The 20,273-nt window shown below is 41.1% G+C and overlaps 1 protein-coding gene across 1 annotated transcript in view; it reads left to right on the top strand.

Moving 5' to 3' along the window:
- GRIN2B (glutamate ionotropic receptor NMDA type subunit 2B) overlaps positions 1 to 20,273 on the top strand; it is a 309,065-nt gene that overhangs the window by 96,255 nt on the left and 192,537 nt on the right. The window lies entirely within an intron of this gene.

The following is a 20,273-nucleotide window of genomic DNA, read 5'->3' as shown; positions in this document are numbered from 1 at the left end:
ATCTTATTTACCCTGTGACGTGGGTGCATTACTGACCCATTTCACAGGTAAGGAAACCACAGCAAGAGAGGCCAAGTTAAGTTGCCCAAGGTAATAAACAGTTTGTAGGTGGTAGATTCTGGTTCCAGGCTAAGCAGTCTCCCCACAGAGTGCCTGCTGTTAGCCCCCACCCTGTAGTGCAGTGTAGTACTGACCTAGTGTGTTATTTTTCTGTCTACCTTTTCTTCTCTGCTCAGCCATGAAAGCTTAGGCAAGAAGCTCCTATCTCTATCATCAACCTCTAACCCAGTGTCTGGTGTTATTAGGCATTTGCTAAATATCTGCTGAAGGGACAGCCTAACTGAACCTTTATTGTCCTCAGAACCAACTCATTATTTTTCTTTAAATTGCCCCCACCATAAGAATTGGCCTCTCAGCCCGCTACTACCAGTCACCACCACCACCACCACCACCATCATCGTTGTCATCTTACTTTTCCTCCAGGAACATCTTTCTGACTCATGCTCACGTGTGGTCCCTTCCTTTTCCAAACCCCATGACGTTTGTTTTTATTTGTTTTGTAATAGTTGCATTTCACTTTGCATTATGATCACTTGCATATTCCAGATTTTAGAACTGTAAACTCTTTTAGATCAAGGATAATTTCGCATTACATCTGGCATCCTCCTTTGTGCTCAGGACAGGGTCTTTTAAATAGTATATGCTCAGGAAAGACAGCATGCTGGATGTCTTTAGAAATAAATATAAAAGGCCAGTTTACAAAACATATCCCTCAATGATAGCTTATGCTAAAATGAGTTTACTTAAACAGTGGTACCATTTTCTTCAAATGATATTTACTCTGACTTTGTGCATTTGACTTTGCAAGATTATGTGTCGTAACCAGTTGGTATTAATCTCATCCGCCTTCTCCTGTATCTCAATGAAGTCCTTTAAAATCAGATTAAATGCCTATTCTAGGCCCAGTTATTCACGATTCCAATTCATCGTCCTCATAGTTTTATCCCTGTTGTCTGTCAGGGAGGAGCTGGAAGCAGGTTGATTTCTGACTATTAGAAAAATACACCGGGGTTACCATCTGAATGTTCACCTTTCACCACATTACACTTCATTTTCTCACTATTTCATAAAAGTGAGAAATAATAAAATAATAAAATAAATAATAAAAATAATAAAAGCTCACTAGAAAAACTTATCTAAATTGGGCCCACAGGTTTGTACTTTGGGGTATAAAGAAGAGTCACATCTATTATTTTTAAATTTACTACTAAAATGCCTCCCTGCCCATATTAGCAGGAAAAGTAACTTCACCCTCTGAAGTTCTCTGTAATTTCCACATGAGACTGTTCAAGAACACTGAGCATTCACTCAGGCCAAGGGGCAGGCTGATTGCTGACCTGGCATGAACAGGGAAGTGCACAGTCTGAGCAGCCCTCCAGTAAACCCTGCTTTACTTACCTGGTTTGTCATAGGCTTGCAATGTCTCAACCTAACTCACTTGTTCACCTGAGTTCCCGAGGCAGGACCACAGTTCTGGCATGTCTGTGTCTGGAAGGACTTCCACATGCAGCCTTATGCTGAGTGTGAGTGTCTAGTAAGTCCCTTATGTTGAGCTGGAATCACTCCCAGATTCCCCATTGTCTCAGGGAGGGGTCCCCTTCTTTCTTTTCTATCAGTGGTCTCAGTCTGAACTGTGTCAATCTGTGGAAGAATTTCTCGTAGTTTTCCGAAGAGGTTTGGAATATCAGTCTCCCTTCTCCCAGTAGAATCCTTGGATCCTTATTGCCTTTCCCACCTCTTCTCCGGCAATCAGTGTGTCTATTCCAAGAAGAACACTTTTCTCATGCCTCAAAAGTCTCCTTTTACTCCTCCTCCAGAGAGAGGCATTTGCCTTCGAGCCTTTCAGATGATGTGGACTTCTGTTCCAAGGTGATCCTCTGTGTCCACTTTAATGAAGAAGCAGCTGATGGCTTCCTTTACTAAGCAATGTTAAGTCCCCTTGCACCAAGGCCTGCCTTGCATACATGTGACATGGGCATAACTCTTCGCATAACGTTCTGTCATGACTCCCATCTGTCTTTTTGTGTACATGAACACCTAATATTCTCCAGGTGTGTGGTACGTGAACAAATTCAACTAAGAACAAACTAGCTGTCTTAGGCAATGTAAAAATTGAATTGGGAAAAATCAGGGAAAATAGAGCCCTCTACACAGAGAAAATTTTGTTTCTCATAGAGAGGCAGTGACTGGATGAAGGAACTTACCAAGTATGTGTCTGTGAGTCACTAGGTGTGAGCATGTGAACACTAGTCACCTCTGCAGTTCTAACCATCCCTTCTCACCCACCACCCTGTTGGAATTGGATCCTTCAAGACTTCCTATTGTGCTAGTGTTGGAATATGAGATTCGCCCATGACTACAATCCATGATGTGTTTGGGTTTTCCCAGAGCATGACCCATAGAGTGTTTATTTTACCATTGAAGATGTGGGTAATCACAGAGGTTGAGTCTTTGCTAAATGAGAAATACATTTGTTATAGAACAGGGAGTGGCTTTGACCATGAGGAATAGCAATGCAAAGTGTGATTATTTTGTAAACCTGTGAAGGTATTTAGAAATTGGTTGATTTGTAAAAGATAAAATCTTTTACAAGGTTGCTATGTTATCTGTGGGAGAATTGTGTCTTAAGTGATTTGGATATTTAGAATTTTATGTTTTATTCCTGCCTTAGCTCTTCTTCCTCTTAATTCAGGTATTTACACCATGCCGGCATGATTTAAATCCTACATCTTTGTTAGTAAGGATTATTTTGCATTATTTTATGTGTGTGTTTAGAAAATTTTACATGTTAAAATTTTGAGGGGTTGGTATCAGATGGATATTTCTATGCGCACTCCCTGGCTGATGAGTCACCCAAGAGAATCAGTGGAAGTAGGTGGTGCTCGTGGCCTCAGCAGGGGGCATGAATAGGAGTGAGGAGTGGGTGGTGTTAGCCTTTCTTTATGCTCCAAGCAAACTAGTCTGCAAACGAGCCAAAGACTGATGGTATTCCTCAGATTTGGGGAAGAACTCAGATTATGACAAGCCCTGAGAACATTTATGACTTTCACATGGAAAGAAAGGGTGGTTTTTCTTAAGGTAGCGAAAAGGAATTGTGTCTGGCGAAGTCATATAGCCTGATGGAAAAGAGCCATGCAAATGGTACCTACCAAACCTACCCAGTGGGAGCTGTTCCATCTGGGACCAGATGGCAGCTGAGAACTGTAGCTGAAGAAGAAGATGGCTTTTATGAAACAGTAGAACCAATGCCATCCATGGGCTGTTGAATGTTCTCCAGACATCTGATTAGAAATAAGGAGCAGGAAATAGGCTAAGAATATGTCTCTCGGGCCAGAAATCACAGCAATTGTTTAGTTAAATGAATGACCTAAAATCCTGGTAGGAACCAGGGGGACCCATGTTAAGGGCAAGTAGAATGTTCTCACATATTCAGGAGACAGCTCAGGAGCACATGCCTTCTGGGTTACAATGAAAGGCCAAATGAGGAAGCTATGTTCCATTATACAGGACTGTTGCTTGTAAAGTCATGTTACAAGCAACAGTGAGGACATGAAATGAGGCAATGAGGACAATGAAAATGATGATGAATCTAGAAGCTTAGCTGCTTGGCAAACCTTTACGAAATACAACTCTTCTTTGCTTATATTCATGGCTGTCCTATGTGGTCACTAGATTCATACTTAGTGACCCAGAGAGCTTCCTGCACACCAGGCACTGCCCCCAAACACTTGTATGGTCTCATTCAGTTCTCCTTACAACTCTGTAAATTACAAATCAACTCTTAGTTTCTAGAGGAAAATGAGGTTTGGATAAGTTAAATAACTCGTCTATGATCACACAGCTGAGAAGTATGCAGCTTTGCATTCAGATTTCTGATTCCAAGTCCGGTTCTTTTCCCACTGTGGCTGTTTGCTGCTTCTCTTTCTTGTGCTTACTGCCTTCCTCCCTTGGCTTCTTGGTAAATCTTTCTTTTTAAAAGGACATAGGTTTATAAGGAGGAAAAAATCTAAATTTTAGATTTTTCCTTAGGTGCCTTAGTAGAGTGGTAGCTTCAGGAACCAGTTGCCAAAATCATTGTGAAGGCTGAGGCACCTGGGGCTGTAACACAGGGAGGAAAAGTTCGCAGGGATTTCTGCAGGTCAGTGCCCCTTGTTCTTGTCAGACAGAATCCATTACAGAAAATCTTTAGACCGTTTATTCTCAGGAATAAATAGCACATACCTCCTTCCTGTGGGGTCAGCATGGAGGGAGTTTGCAGCTTGTATTGAGATGCTAATCCTAAGGGCTAAATTGGCATTTATTTGACTTTTAAATCTCAAGGCTAACAACTTTACAACCTTCTTGTACACACCAAATTTTGGTGAAATCTGTTAAATATCTCAGAAACCAGTCTTTTTGACAACTATTTTAGTTATCATTCCACAGAGGGTAAACTTAATATTTTACCTTGCTATATTCTGATACCATCAAAGTGAATCAAATTTGGTCAACATCAATGAACATAAAGTTCTTTATTTTTCCTTGAAGATAGAGTCACACTCTGTCACCCAGGCTAGAGTTCTGTGCCATGAGCCTAGCTCATCAAACTCCTGGGCTCAAGTGATCCTTCTGCCTCAGTCTCCCAAGTAGCTGGGACTATAGGTGTGGGCTACCCACACCTGGCTGATTTTTCTATTTTTAACAGAGTTGTGGTTTTGCTCTTGATCAGGCTGGTGACAAACTTGAGCTCAAGGGACCCTCCTGCCTTGGCCTTCCAGAGTGCTAGGATTATAGGTATGAGCCACCATGCCCAGCCAAACATTAAGTTATTTTGAAACAATCATACACACTTCATAGGTCAGTGTGAATTGCCTAATGCTTCAAAAGAAATGGAGCTCTGATTCTGGTGGTCAAAGCCGGTTCTGCCATCCTAAAATCACAATGAACAGAGTACAGACCAGCTGTACGTGCAGTGAGGAAAGGCTGGAGACTGGTGAGTTTGGTTTCATTCGTGGCCATTGATAAGGTACGTGAATAAGCAGGATAAGATGGGAGAATTTTCATTTCTCATTCAAGTAAACTAGAAGTTTTGAACTACTTCACATCTGCCTGATATTGCATGAACAGCCTTCCCCAGGGCCTGATCGAGGTTTCCGCAGGACCCTAAGGCTTCAGACAATGTGGAGAACCCACCTCGTCCCAGGGCATCCTGGACTGTGCTCATCATCTTTCATTGTCCCCAGCCAATCTGTGTGACCTGCTGCCAGCCACCTGCTTTATTTATCTTAGGGGACAAGTCTGTAAGCATCTTTTCATTAACCTTTGCGATGCCTGTGAAAGGGATGTGGTACTGTTAATATCTGTTACGTACCTTGTGGAAGCAGTCTTTATCTCTAAGTACACTGTAAAGCTTCAAATACATGATTTGACTTTATCTCCGAGTAAATTACACCTGCTTGCTGTACCCAGTTGTTAGCCATAAGCTGCATACTGAACAAGTACCAGTGGCTGGAGAGAGAGAACAGACGGAGGATGCTGCCCACGTCCATGGCTGCACCTTCAGAGACGTGCCTGAGAGCTTGGGAGCATGTGTGCCGGCTCTGAGAATGAAGGCAGCCAGTACACCATCCAGGTTGAGAGCCATTTTACACAAAGGCCACGGTTGAATGAATGTTACAGTCAGACAGTGGGTGAAAGCAGAATGGGGAATAAGAAAAAGGTCTTAGGTAACTGAGGGAGGTTCTTGTGGTAATGGCCTTATGTCAGTAAGGAGACTCTGTCTCCCCCCACTTGCGGATGAAGTCTGAAGCCTGACTCTCGCCCTAGCCCTGCTCTGTTGAATTCTGAACAAGGTAAAGTCACGGAGGCAGATGTCTCCCTCATGAAAATGGGAAGCTGTAGAATAAATTCCTAGAATTTTATTCTTGGCCTGGCTAAAAAAAATGAACTGAGACTATCAGAATCCCTCTGTCTTTCTCAGGAATCTAAGCAAGGAAATAGTAACTAGGGATGACCCTTTTCTTTCTAGGTAGGCTCTTTTAATTAGCAAGAGCAAAGACCAACTAAGGTGTTGCAAAAATAACAAGAAATATAAAAACAAAATACCAAGAAGTTTATTAAGAGGATATACCTGGAGAGAATTGGAAAGCTGGGAGGAACAAAGAGCACGCCCAGGCCAGCTGCCTACTAGGTCTCTCTCAAGGACATCTGAACTGTATTTTAAATATCTCTGGTTTTCCAATGTGTCTGGTCCTCATCCCTTTCTGCTTCCCCTGTGGTCCCATAGCTTCTGCTTCATTGTATTTCATAGTGCTGTGACGTTGGTGGTCATGGCCCCTACTCTGCCTCCTAATATAGGTGAAAGACCTGCCATTCTTTTAAGGTTTTGGGGTTCAAGTTCCTAAGAGAGACGGAGGGGGTCTGATAGCCTCAGCTCATTTTTTCTAGACAGGCCTAGACCACTGGCATTGAGCAGCTCAAAGATGGGCTGCTTTAGCCCACATGCCTCTCATCAAGAGCACCTACGCTGTGCTGTGTGAACAACAGCTGAGGTTGTGAGCTGGGGAAGTTAATGTGAAAAGAAATTGGGCATGGATGGATATGATTGCTCAACATATCGAAGGAGGAGGCTCAACTCATTCTGACTCTAGAAGTCATCACTGAGCAAAGTGGAAATTTTTAATAAATACAGCCAATTAAGTTTTTTTTTTTTTTCAGTGTTGGCTGGGGTAGTGTAACTAGGTTACTGATGCAGTGGAATTCCTTAGTGGGAGGTCTTTTGGTGACTATTGTTTAGATAATTATGCTAATCTTTGAACCATCATGGAACTCAGGAATATGAATAAAAGGGGACATTTCCTTGTGCGCCAAGATAGCCTTCCTCTTCCTCTTCATGTGAAGCATAACTTACAAACCAAATCTATGATTTCTGGTGATTCTGCTGTAAGTTGTTACATATGGAACCAATATACCACATCAAAATACAGACATAGACATTGTACCCCACCCTGGAGCCCTTTTAGTTCAGATTGCATCCCATTTTTTTCACAAAAGGTGAGAAACTATGTTTCTATTTATACAGCTAATACACAGGGATAACATTGTTACTATACATTCATTTAATTTCATGGGGCCAAGAATAAAAGCAGCTCTTAAAGCATACTGATCTTATTTTCTGATACTTTTTCTCAGTAAGAAAACAAACCAAAAAAAAAAAAAACTCATTATATTTCTTTAATAGACATAGAGGCAGTTTTGAGAACTGATAGCATTTAGGTAGCCATCTATTATTTTTAAATGAATGGCACATGGCAATTAATCATTTGAACTGGAGAAGGAAAATTTGGTGTCAGGCTACTTTTATGAGTTGCTTGGATTTAAATTTGAAAGTCCGGGTCATGGTTATTCAAAAAGTACTAAAATAATTGATTCATCTCCTGACCAGTGTGTATAATTATTGAAAACTACTGGAGGGCTAGAGGAAAAAGGCCACTGTGAAGAAATCAAATACACCGGGAAGAGAAGGGACTAGGAATTATTATTCTCCTAGCTTTTCTAAAGGAATAAAAATCTTAACAGAATCAATTTGCAATCATTTGAAGAGAAGAAGGTTTTTTAACTGAGTAGCCTGACTTTGTAAAGGACTCATCCTATCATACTAATCTAATCTTCTGAGATGAAAATGAAAGGCTGGGTAGATCATGGAAAAAGGTTTATATATACCGGTAATTTATCTGGACTGGGGATATGATTCAGGGATACGCTACCACATGGTATGCCCATCAGCTCCTACCTCACTGTCTGAGATAGTAAATATCAGAGGGTCATTGTGTATCTGAGGATATCTAAGGCTAAGTTCAAGGCCAAGTGTTGCTTCTGTTTCTATCCACAGTCTGGCAGCATTTGGACTGAAAGGCACATGGATTTAGTTTGCTCAGTGTATGGAACTGGTGAGAAAATGGAGCAAAGAGAGGAGTAAGTAGAAAGAAGCTTAGAAAATATAGCTGTCCTGGCATACTCTTCTCATCATTCCTATGATATTTATCAAGTTTAAAACACCATCAATTATTTTGTGTATTTTGATCTTCCAATTAGCTCACTTGAAAATGAGTATGATGACTATACTTCATTTCTACTTCCTACAGCACCTGATAGACATTTAATAAATATGTGATAGATGAGCAAATACTAAGATTGTAAGGAGCCAGTTTTCACATCCAACAGAAGAATACTGGCAGGGGTGTCCAACCTGTGGCCAGTGGGCTGCATGCAGATTATGTGAGGACGTTTTTGCTTACCAGTGGTGGCAGATATCATGAAAATTATGCACCGACTTTTTTTTTTGGCTCATAAGTTTTTGTTAGTATTTAATGTGAGGCCCAAGATGACTCTTCTTCTTCTAGCGTGGCCCAGCGAAGCCAAAAGGCTGGACACCCCTTCGAGAGTAGAGTAGTAGCATGTGTTATGTCCACCACTAGTTAGCAGGGCCAGTGGGTGGATGCATGGGACTGCAGCTTAGGGAACCCAGGAAAATAATTTCTGTCGTATGCAGGCAGGGGTTAGACTTTAACTAGATGACTGTGATCTTCTTGTGTGTGCTTCACTATTAAATGAGGATGTATAGATGGTTCAGATGGAAGCTACAGAGATGAATAAAGGAAATTTGAGGACGTATGTTGAGTTTAATTTGACTTTAATACACATGAGTGTATTAAACTCCATGTCAGACCTGTCCAAGTTTTCTTCCCAGTAGTTACCTTGGGCAGGTCCTGTTACTTCTCTGAACTCATGTTCTCCATCCATAAAACAGTGGGTTATAGGAATCGATTTCCATAATTCATGTACAGAGCATAGTACCCTGTAAGCAACTCTACAAATATTGTCATAAGAACTAAAAGAAGAGAGAAACGGGGGAAGGGGACTATTTAGGCTCAGAAAGGAAAGGCTGAGAGTGGGTTTAGTAATAATCGTCATACACAAGGTAATGACAAACCATCATCCATCTGACTTCGGTTTGTTGCAGTTTGATGCCATTTTTGAGGACTGATTATGTGCCTTTCATCCAGGAGAGCATGAGAGCCCTTAAGAGCTTAGTCTGCAGCATAACGGAATCAAGACAGACAAAGGGATACATTTCTGAAAGTCAGGATTGCTGGACTTATTGGCATTAGCAACTGAAAAAAATTATGAGATTTTTTCTGAAGAACTGGAAAATAATCTAGATCCATCTCACATTCTCCTAAACTGTCTTCATGGTGGTCCTACTCTGAGCTGGACTAGTGTCTTCTCAAACCACAGTGGTGAATGTCCGCTCTCTGAGATTTGGGGCTGACGGTGAGATACAGCTCTGCTTCTAAAAGATGTTGGCACGTTTCAGTGGCACAAAATTAATATCAAAATGTCATTGCTTTCTTTCTCCTGGGTAGGTACCTAGTAATGGGATTGTGGGGTTAAATGGAAGGTGTACTTTTAACTCTTTGAGGATTCTCCATACTTCTTTCCATAGAGCCTATATTAATTTACAATTCTACTAACAGTGTAAAAGTGTTTCCCTTCACATCCATGCCAGCACCTGCAGCTTTGGGATTTTGTGATGTGGGCTATTTTCACTGGGGTTAGGTGGTATCCCAGGGTGGTTTTGATTTGCATTTCTCTGATGATTAGGGATGAAGAACATTTTTTTCTTGTGTTTATTGGCCATTCATCTGTCTTCTTCAGAGAAGGTTCTGTTCATTTTACCATACGGACATTTGCACTAGAATATTCAGTGCAGCTTAGTTCACAATTGCCAAGATGTGGAATCAACCCAAGCGCCCATCAACTCTTGAGTGAATTAATACACTGTCTCATATGTATACCATGGGATACTATTTAGCCATAAAAGATGGAGATTTTATTTACACCTTTTGTATTAACCTGGATGGAGTGGAAGAACATTCTTCTTAGTAAAGTATCACAAGAATGGAAATGCAAAGATCCAAAGTATGAAATCCTAATATGAGACCAACAGGTAACTAACTATTCCCACACAAGAGAAAAGCACAATTAAATTCAATGGGGTAGAGGGGAGGGAAAAGGGAGAGAGGAGGAAGGAGGTGGATTGGTAACCTCTCACCTACTAGGCACAGTCTAAAGTAACTGTACAGCACATCCCCTAGGTAAAGGGCTCAACTACAATTTGAACTTTACCTGGCAAGCACAAACAATGTAACCTAATCACTTGAATCATTTGTACCCTCATATTGATCTGAAAAAAATGTCAATCCCGAACCACAAGGATGCTCCATTTTGTTATGTTATCATGGATAGAATACATTGTCAGCTGATGTGAGCCTGGTACCTTCACGTGAGTTTTTTACTGCCAATTCTAAAGAAAATGAAATTTCAGGTAACACTCAGACTTGGCTGGGATGATTCATCGATAGGCAGAGGCCTCTTGGTGAAGAATCCAAATTGGCAATTAATAAATGTTAGGATCTGATTGTAACAATGGCTGTGTACTGCAGAGAGTCCAATGTGGGTGGGTGAAAGAACAAGCCCTGAGCTGCCTTCTGCTTTCTCTGGAAGACCTCTTTCTCTGCTTGCTTACTTCTATCAGAGCAAAAGTATTCAGGAGAAATGCTATCAATTTAGAAATGTTGGAGACTGCTGAATGTGGTTTAAAAACAGACAAGCAAATACATTTCAGAATAAGAATGAGTATATAGGCCATTCTTTTACTTGTTGGTTCTTATTTCTGGGAAAGATTTATTCTTATCTCTGCCAGCTTTGGTACTTCCCTTGAATGGAGTGATTGCTGTGACTTGTCCCCGCTTGGTCAATCTCCTGGAATCAAGTTGAAATATTGACAGCACTTCAACTACCCAAGGCCCCAAAGAGAAGAATGGAAACACTGGCTGGACTCAGGGTATAGGCCAGTTAGGACATTCCAGTGGGGTCTTTATCTATGGAATTAGGGAATGTGGGCAAAGGGAGGCAAAGAGGAAGAAGCCTCAGCCTGGGATGCAGTACAGAACCGAGACCAGGTGGGTTCCAGGGATGTTGCCAAGGTTAGTACTGGTAAGTTAGAGGTGCCAGCCTGCATCAGAAAATGACCCTTCACTGTTCTGGAAGCTGGATCCATAGCATTTTGTATCTTTTAAACCAACCACTCCTTATTTGTATGAATAGAGAAGGTGATACGCTGTTTTCTAGGACTACAGACAAGACTGTGCAGTTTGGAAAATAGTTTTACTATGGTTTTCTTCTGATTTGCCTCCTCTATACCAGATTAGGGGACAGGCATCTGTTCTAGGAGATTGTGTTATACTCTTAACCAGACTTTGTATGCCCAGAGCTAGAGGGAAAGAAAATGAAGGGTAAGCAGTTAGGAACTCTAAATTCTTAGAGCTCTACTTTTAGTGCTGATAACCAGTAGCCATAATGAGACATAGCGAAGTAAGAGTTGAATAATTCTGGACAAGGAGAAACAAACAAGAATCTCAAACTTGGATGCAACCAATCAAACCCTGGACATCATTTGCAGGGTAGGCAAAGTAGGATCTGAATAATGGGTCAAGAGAGAGTCAGAGAGCTGAAAAAGATGGTACTTAATCCTGCCTGTGGGGTTTCCTGCCACAGAGTAGAGGCCAGCAAGCTCTGAGTACTCTATTTAAATGTAGGACCAGATAACCTTGTCAGTGTGCTTCAGACTGGTATAAGTATGCAGGAATTTGATAAATAGTAGTGAAAAAAGCAACAAAAATGTGTTGGCATCAATAATGCACTAATCATCTCGCTCTGTAGAGTATACATGTGGAAAAGGGGAGAGGGCATCGGACCGAAGGTGGCATCTGCCCAGCACCAAGGGTTTAGGCAGTTTCTCAGGAACCGTGCAAAGTACATGAAGGTTCTTTATCCAACGGAGACTGGAGTAAAAATCAGGACATGAAGAAGCAGCTTAACCCATTGGAACGGGCGCATGGGAGGTGCATGAAAGGAAGGCTTCATCTGGTAGCCAGGTCTGCACACAGCCAGGCTCCAATCCAGGGCTCAGAGTAGTCTACAGAAGATGGTGTTGGTGAGGACGGTACTTGGCCAGTCCCGTTTGAAAGATTAGAGGGCAGTGGCTGAGGACTAACGTTCTTAATTCTATCACTGAATGAGGCTAAGACTGCAACTGCTGACAAATTGTTGAACACTTTTTTTTTAATCTGCCTGTATGCAATTTTATTTTCATTTCTGGAGCCCTTCAAAATGCATCGCCTGTTTTAGACGGAGGACCAAATTGGTTTGGGTGATGTGAAGAAATTCAAAGCTGCTTTGATTGTGAACAGCCATACTTTGCTGTATGTGAGGAAGTAGCGATCAGTTTCCCAATCGAAAGACCTAGGAAAACAGGTCACTGGATTTCGATGAAAACAACTTCCACAGAGAACTTCTTTCTGGGTCTAACCATTGGAGACAATGGCTTATTAATCTGTCGCCAAGCAAGCATGACTGATCCAAATTCTAAGTTCAGCCATGCTTAGTCTTTCTCTCCATATGGGCCTGCAACAGAGATCCCTTGAATAGACCCATGTGTATAAACACAAGCAGTGTCTGCAACCAGCGCCTGTGTTATTTTTGACAACAGATGAGGCACCAGCGCTCATAGCTTAATCAAATATAAATGCCGTTTCTATCCTTCCGCTCTTTAGGGCATCTCCCCACTTCTCTATTCCCCTTGGCCTATGAACGTGATGTTCTGATCAAATGCATTTGAAGAGATGGGAATGTTAATTTATTTGAGAAAAATGTCAACATCTTTACTTTTAAAAAATGCTGCTAGGACGTCAAGTACCATCAGGGTTGGTTCCTACTCAACCCTGCTCTTTAATAATAATCACAGTTATTTTGCAGACTCTACCCTTTCGGCTTAAGTTAAATGGAAAGATTTCGATGGCATAAGGCAATTTTGGATTTAGTATTTCATACTTAATAAGAAGTGATCTGTTTTCCCCTTGGTTATTAGGGTTAGTTTTATAAGATCTTTTATTTTGTTCTGTTAAATGCCCCCGTCTATACTGAAGTCGGACACACTTGATTTTATAAATTTGTCTAAATAAATTTAGTCTGATATGAATAACCCTACTACCTAATTACTACTGTTAGTTTAATATATTTACGTGATTTTTTTTCTACCGGTTTCATTTTTTTTCAACCTTGTCTATTCCTCTAGCTTCTTCCCTTGCGTTTATGTAAAAATGCATTTATTCAGTCTCCGAGCTTGATTGTTGCTGAACTTGTCAGCTTGTTCTTTTATAGAAAAGAACCTCTTAATAAAAATACAAGTCAATCCATCTGAGAATTGTTTTGATTTGCATAATGGAGCAAGCCATAGCGAGGAATTTTAATTTAAGATGAAATGAAATAGGCTTGTTAAGACTTTGGCAGTCCTGATACCCTGCAGGGGAGCACAGGCACAGTCTAGAAGTGCTCTTCTTATTCTTCAGGCCCTTTGTGCCTTTACTTTAATTCTGTAATTCATTTGGGTATCTTAGTGAGAGGGAATCTGCCTTTTCATTCTTCCCCTCTTATGGCCCTTTCTGTTGCTTGCAAGCTTTCTTCTTGGTATAAAATTGTCTCTGAGACTGAGACAATGTAGAACCTTGTAGACATTTTCAAAGTCAATGCCTTCAGTTTGTTCCTCAGCTGTGGCTTAAATTTGGTGATCAAACCAAATTCCAAAGAGAGACCCCCCTCAGGGAGGAAAATGGGGCAAAACTCAAGGAGAAAGCACAATTATCTACAGAAGGAATGAAAAATGAAAAGAATGCTGGCTTCTGTGGGTGCTGTTTAGTTATCCAGAGTAGTTCTTGAACTAGCCCAATCTGCTTGACTTTCTGATCACAGGCTTTTGAAAACCTAAGAGTTTTCTCCTTTATGTGCAGGGATTTAAAGAAAAGAATAGGTCTGGCATTTAAAAGGCAGAAAAATCATGATTTTCCATCAATGTGCTCCCATTGTGTGTTTCAGTTGTGATATTTCTGATTAATGGTGAGTCTAGAGAATGTCAGAGATTCTCCCTATCTTGCTAGGCATTGCTCACAAAACTCTGACACTGTTCAAACCCATCCCGAGGAGCTAGCTCCAACTCCAGCCTTAGTCACCTAAAAAAGATAATGAGGTGGTATCAGAATTTCTGGTCATCAGAGGAGATCGTGTCTTGGGATCGGGTGAGTAAAGTCTTTCTCCTTATTTTGGAAGATAAAAGAGATCTTGTCTCCCACATTTCTGCTTCAGCTCTGTCTAAAGGTGAGAAAAGTAAAGAAGGAATACCCAAGACTTCTCAGGGCAGCCTCATAACCCTGACTTATCCTTAACCCTGACTATGACCTTGTCATATCTATACTTGCCCTCCTAATCTGGGGGCAGAGGAGAATGTCTTTAGTGAAAGCCTAGCCATTCTAGCCTTATTCACACACAGATCTTACTCAAGAACTGAAGTTGGAAGAGCAGAAGGAAGGTTTTCTTCATTCATATCATAGGAAAGGGACTAGTAGGAAAACTATACTTATTTCAACCACACTAGTGTCTACTCTAATGTCCCAACAGGATCATAATCTCTATGACATTGTAAATTACTAACATATGAATAATGTGAAAGGTTTTAAGATACTTGAAAAATATAATGGCAATTAGAGCAAAGGTAGATTTGAGAATTATCTGGTTGTAGCATCAATTACCCTGTTTTTTATTTTTTTTTAAATTCAATAAATATTTACTGAGAACTCACTAAACCCCAAAAGGGGAGTTGGGTTATAGCAATGAATAAATACTTACCCCTGCCCTCCTGGTGTTCACATTTAGTGGGGAAGAGACAGGAAGTTCATAATAAATATACCAAATACATAATCATATAGTCAGCAGATGGTGATAAATGCTATGGCAAAAAATAAAAAGTGGAGGAAGATAAGGGGATCTGATGTGCCATGACAAGGGAGGACAGGCAGCAGCTTCCATTGCGTGGTCAGGATTGAGGGGCTTTGTTGAGAAGGTGTGATTTGAGCAGAGACTTGGAAGAGGTGCATGTGTTAACCCTGCAGATATCTGAATAGTTGATGGAAGAGAGTTTCAGGCAGAGAAGACAGCTAGAGTCAAGGTCTGGAGCAGGAATGTGCAGGTGTGTTCAAGAGAAGCCAGAGTGCGAGGCATCCTGGGGTCCTAGGGCTGATGGGGAGTCCAAATCAAGGGCATTAGCTATTTCTTTTTGGTGCATTGGTGATTCATTGAGGGCTTGGGATAGAGAATAACCTAGTATGATTTAAATTTTAAAAGGATCATCTTGCTTCTTTGTTGAGTGTAGACTGTAGGGGTTGAGGCAGAGGCAGGGGACCATGGAGTAGGTTGTTGTAGTGATGGGGTGGAGGACGTCAGATGCTACTGGAGGGTGAGGATGACTGCAAATTGATGCTGGTGTTGGCACTACCAAAGTCACCACTGCTTTTTACAAGAGGAATGTCAACTGAGCAATGGGGTTGAATGTCTGTTTGGAGTCAGTTTATGAGAATAGGAGAAGGGGAATTGGAGGAAATGAGTACAGATGATGCTTTCAAGGAGTTTGCTGCAAAGGAGAGGAAATAACTGAGTGGTAGCATTTTCTGCCACTCTAGTTACAACAGGGATTCCCTGACATGTTCTAAAAATGCAGTGTGTTTATAACTTTTCAAGCAAGCCTTGTTTCCATGAGGTAGATATGTACCATTAGTGTGGAAAATTAGAACTAGATAAGACCACCCAGGGGCATTACAGTACGTTTCCCACCTGGTAAAGGAAACTTCTTTATAGTATTAATACAATGAGCATTAGGAAAATTTTTCATGCGCCACCAGAGGATCTAGAGATGAATAAGGCACAACTTCTGTTCTTGAGAAATACACATTTTTTCCTGGGAGGTGGCAAACATGAATGTTTACTGTGTGATAAATGTTATCACAGAGGCATGTGCCAAATGTTGCAAAAGCCCAGTGGAGACAGAGCTAACTTGACCAGGGGAAGTAAGAAAAGATGATGGACATGGAAGACTTTGCACTTGAACTCAGTCTTACAGGTGAGCATGCAGTTTTCCAGACTATGTACTGGGGAGAAACACTTTCTCTTTGCAGGTGATAATTTAGCTCCTATTTGAATACTTACAGCAACCAAGAGCTCACTACCTTATGAAGCCCGTTCCATTTTAAAAAGCTATAATCGTAAATTGATTTCTTATGTTGGGTCAAATAATGCCTTTTAATATTTCTACTCATTGTTTCCAATTCTCTCCTCTGGATCTAATGAGCAAAGACTTGTCTTTCTACTGTATGTCATTTAGTATTTGCAAATAGATATGTTCTCTTTTAAGCCATCTCTTTTCTATGTTGAGAAAGGGGAAATGGATGGAGTCGGTTTCCCTGGGAAAGAGACTCTGAGGCTGAAGTAAGTGTGCAGGAGGTTTATTAGGAAGTGCTCTTGAGATCAGCATTGTGAAAGGGAAGGAAAGATTAGGCAGGGCTGGGCAGAGGAGATGTGCTAGTGTCATGTGGCTTTAATAGAAGCTCCAGCCAACCTTCTAGGGAATTTGAAGATGGACGAACCCTTTAGAGTTGTCCAGAGTCAGGGCAAGAAGATTGAGTCTTTGTACCCTTGACAACCAATCTTTTAGCATCACCTACCCCAGGAAGAGTCATATAGCTCTCCTCAGGTGAGATAATCCCCCAAGGGGGTGCTGAGAAGAAGCCTATCACCCAGGGAAATGTCAGCAGCTGGGACATTTAGTATTTTATTTCTAAAGTGGATTGGTATGGGATCTAGGTGACACAGAAGAAAAATCTCATTCACTGCTAATTCTTTAGGCAATTATTTTCTGAGGCAGATAATAAGATGAAAACGTACTTTTTGTTTCTTCTTACTAGTAAATAAACACCATGAGTGTCAGAGTGATGGGGGTCCAACATAAAGATTCTAGATGGCTGGAGTCTGATTTACAATTCTGCCTTTCTGGTGCTAACTGCTCATCTCAGCTAAGGTGGCCCTTTATGCATTAAAGGATGCTTGCAAGACAAATTGCAGAGTACATTAATACAATAAATTTGGGAGTCTTCACTGCAGGAGGAGACTCCAAGGACCCCTGCGGGTTAACATTTTATAATGCATTAGGGGACAGAAAGTGGGAAAGCATATAAGTGGGAAAGCATAGTGAGCTGCAAACAGAATTATATCTCTGTCCTTCATCCTCCATCTCTTGTGGTAATCACAGTACATGCTGGGTGCCTGCAAAGATAGATGCGTGGCTACCAGTCCTTTCCACTCCATGCACACATGAAGATTGCCCTTTGATTTGTGGCTGCAACCATAATTTGCAGGGCCTGTCACTGTCTGAACTTATAGTTAGCTCAAAGCTTTGTTGAAAAAGAGCTGTTCCCTTCCCGATCACTGGACACCAGATTGATGTGTCAACTAAATTAATAATGCCAGACTACTCATTATGCCGGGAAACATTGGCCCAAACTATAACTCTGTTTCTTGATTTCTGTTTGGCTTCATTAACGTTCTTTTGGTGCCAGATAAAATAGTCATATAAAGTAGCCTTATTTAATGAAGGATTGGCAAAATAAAATGGTTGAGCTGGACATTGATGGGACCAGAAGAGTTAGAAAAAGGAGGAGATTGTGGAGGACAGTAGAATCAGACGGTAAGATAATGATGTGTGTGTGGTGGGGGGGGTTTGATGGAGCCATATCAATTTTTCTCTTTTCTTACACTCACCATTCATTGGCTCCCTCCATATTATTGCTGGCAGTATCTTTATAAGCCTTTTATAATTGTGAGAGAGTATTAGAAAAAGGCTAAGAGAGGGAGAGGTCAGGTAGGTATCTAATAGACAATTTTCCTTTAAATTCAATTTCATTAGCATGAGCTCATTTAGTATGGACCCTCATGGGTTTTCTCTCAAAGATCTCTCTTGAGCTTACTATGGACTCCAGTAAGCTGTGGTTTCACCGTACGTAGAACTTTGCATGTCTTTAAGAACCATCTGGTGAACCTTCTTCATTTATCACAGAAAAGGTAGGCTTACTTTGTATGCGATTGGGATCCCTTTCATCCCAAGCCTGTACACCAGAAGGTGTATTTGAAAGCTTTTTTGCTTTGCTATAACCACTGGGCTTGTAGAAGCTCACGTGATAATATTTCTCATTTGGGAATCCTGAAAATTTCCTTTACTTGGAAGCATAATAAGAAAAACAAATGGATATTTCTTTAAAGTGGTAGCTGTTCTAGGTGAGCTGTTTGGTCCCTGGTCTTTCTCTTCTGTTGTGGTGGTTCCCTGTAGGTGCCTGACAAGTCTTGGAATGATTATGTTCTATTATCCTGGATCTGTACTTTTCTTAATCTATTCAGGCAACTATAAAAAAATAACATAAACTGGGTGGTTTATAAACAACGGAAATTTATTTTTCACAGTTCTGGAGGCTGAGAAGTCTAATGTCAAAGTACTGGCAGACTTGGCATCTGATGGACTCACTCTCTGGTTCATCTATGGTGCCCTCTTCCTGGGTCCTCACACGGTAGAAGGGGCAGGCAGCTCCCTGGGGCCTCTTTATTGTTTTGTTTTTTGTTTGTTTGTTTGTTTTGAGACAGAGTCTCACTATGTTGCTCACAGAGAGTGCTGTGGCATCACAACTCACAGCAACTTTATACTCTTGGGCTTAAGCAATTCTCTTGCCTCAGCCTCTCTAGTAGCTGAGACTACAGGTGCCTGCCACAGTGGCTGGCTATTTTTTTTTGTTGTTGTTGCAGTTGTCATTGTTCTTTAGCTGGCCCATGCTGGGTTTGAACATGCCAGCTTGGGAATATGTGCTGGCACCCTACCCACTGAGCTATATGTGCTGCCTGGGACCTCTTTATTAAGGGCACTAATCTCATTCATGAGGACTCTACCCTTGTGATCTAATCACCTTTCCCAAGGCTCTATCTCCTGATACCATCATTATACTGGGAGTTAGGATTTTGACATATATGAATCTGAGGGGATATAAACATTCACAACACAGCATCACTGCATTTTATAACCTAAGGAGAAGGTCACCTTTGCTTGAAGAGTAGTAATTGTGTTATAGGACAGGTTTAGGAACAGGGGCTGACCAAGGATTGGAGTGGACACATGCAATATAGTTATTCTATTCTGAATTAATTCCTACTCTCTTACCATTCTTGGTGCCCTATCCTCCCTATTTTTCTGAATTCCACAGTCTTATGCTGTTTCTCTTCAATTGCACACTTAAATGCTGAAAAAGGAGCTGCCGTCGTAAGCACCATTTCACCCTAGGCAGGAAAAGTCCCTCCCAAATGATCAAGCATCTGCTGTTTCTTTCTGGATAGCCTGTGGAAAATGGGGAGAGTTTAAGCCATGAGAAGGAAACAGAGCTCTAGCAGGGCCAAGGGGCTGGCAGCTCTCATTGCTGAATCAGGGTTTTTGGACACCAGCTGGATATTTCCCAACCTGTATTTTTTTCAATAGTGGGTGCCCGAGAAACACTCAGCAATTTCTCAGCTGTACAACAATATGTTCCTGAACTAAGAAATCACTATATAATTTTGTTTAAAAGCCCAGGTCTCTTGTAACTGTACTTTAAAGCTCTTGTTGAAGGAAAAGAAAGAACTGACCCTTGGAGGAAGACACAATTTTGTTAGCCTGTGTTGCTATAAAATGGAGATGAACCACGGGATAGAAGATAGGGGGCACAGACCAAGGAAAGAGGTGCCATTATCCGGTAGGAAATCAGGGAGAAATGGACTGAGAAAGGACAAGGCTGAGAAGGTGTTCATTTTGTGGTTTCAGATTCTTCTAGCTATAAGGTAGAGATGAAAAGCAGGGCTTGACATCTTAGAATAGCAGGTAAAATATAGGTTAAAATAGGAGAAATTGAAAATGGCTGCTTCCTGGAAAGGGAGGAGAAAACAGAAGATGTTCAGAAGTGATGGAGGGATGTGTGTAATAGGCAGGTCAGCCCCACACCTGTGGTGTTACGTAGGGAAAAGAAAGAGCCATCTGCTTTAAGCTGATCTAAAATAAAGCTTAATCATATGTGAGCCTGATTGAATACCAGTAATTTTAACTTGGAGCTTAGATATGCTATTTGAGCCTTCCTCTAACTTGCCTATCTTAGTATCAGAGCAGAAGTTGGTGGGCCAACTAAATGTGCTATCAATTTAATAGTGACGTGTTTACAGAATAT

The sequence above is a fragment of the Otolemur garnettii genome, unplaced genomic scaffold (genome assembly GCF_000181295.1).
Source record: "Otolemur garnettii isolate 467f Iridium unplaced genomic scaffold, OtoGar3 scaffold00124, whole genome shotgun sequence".
Lineage (NCBI taxonomy): Eukaryota > Metazoa > Chordata > Mammalia > Primates > Galagidae > Otolemur > Otolemur garnettii.
The sequence above is the reverse complement of the archived record's forward strand: the minus strand, read 5'-3'. Positions and strand labels throughout refer to the sequence as shown.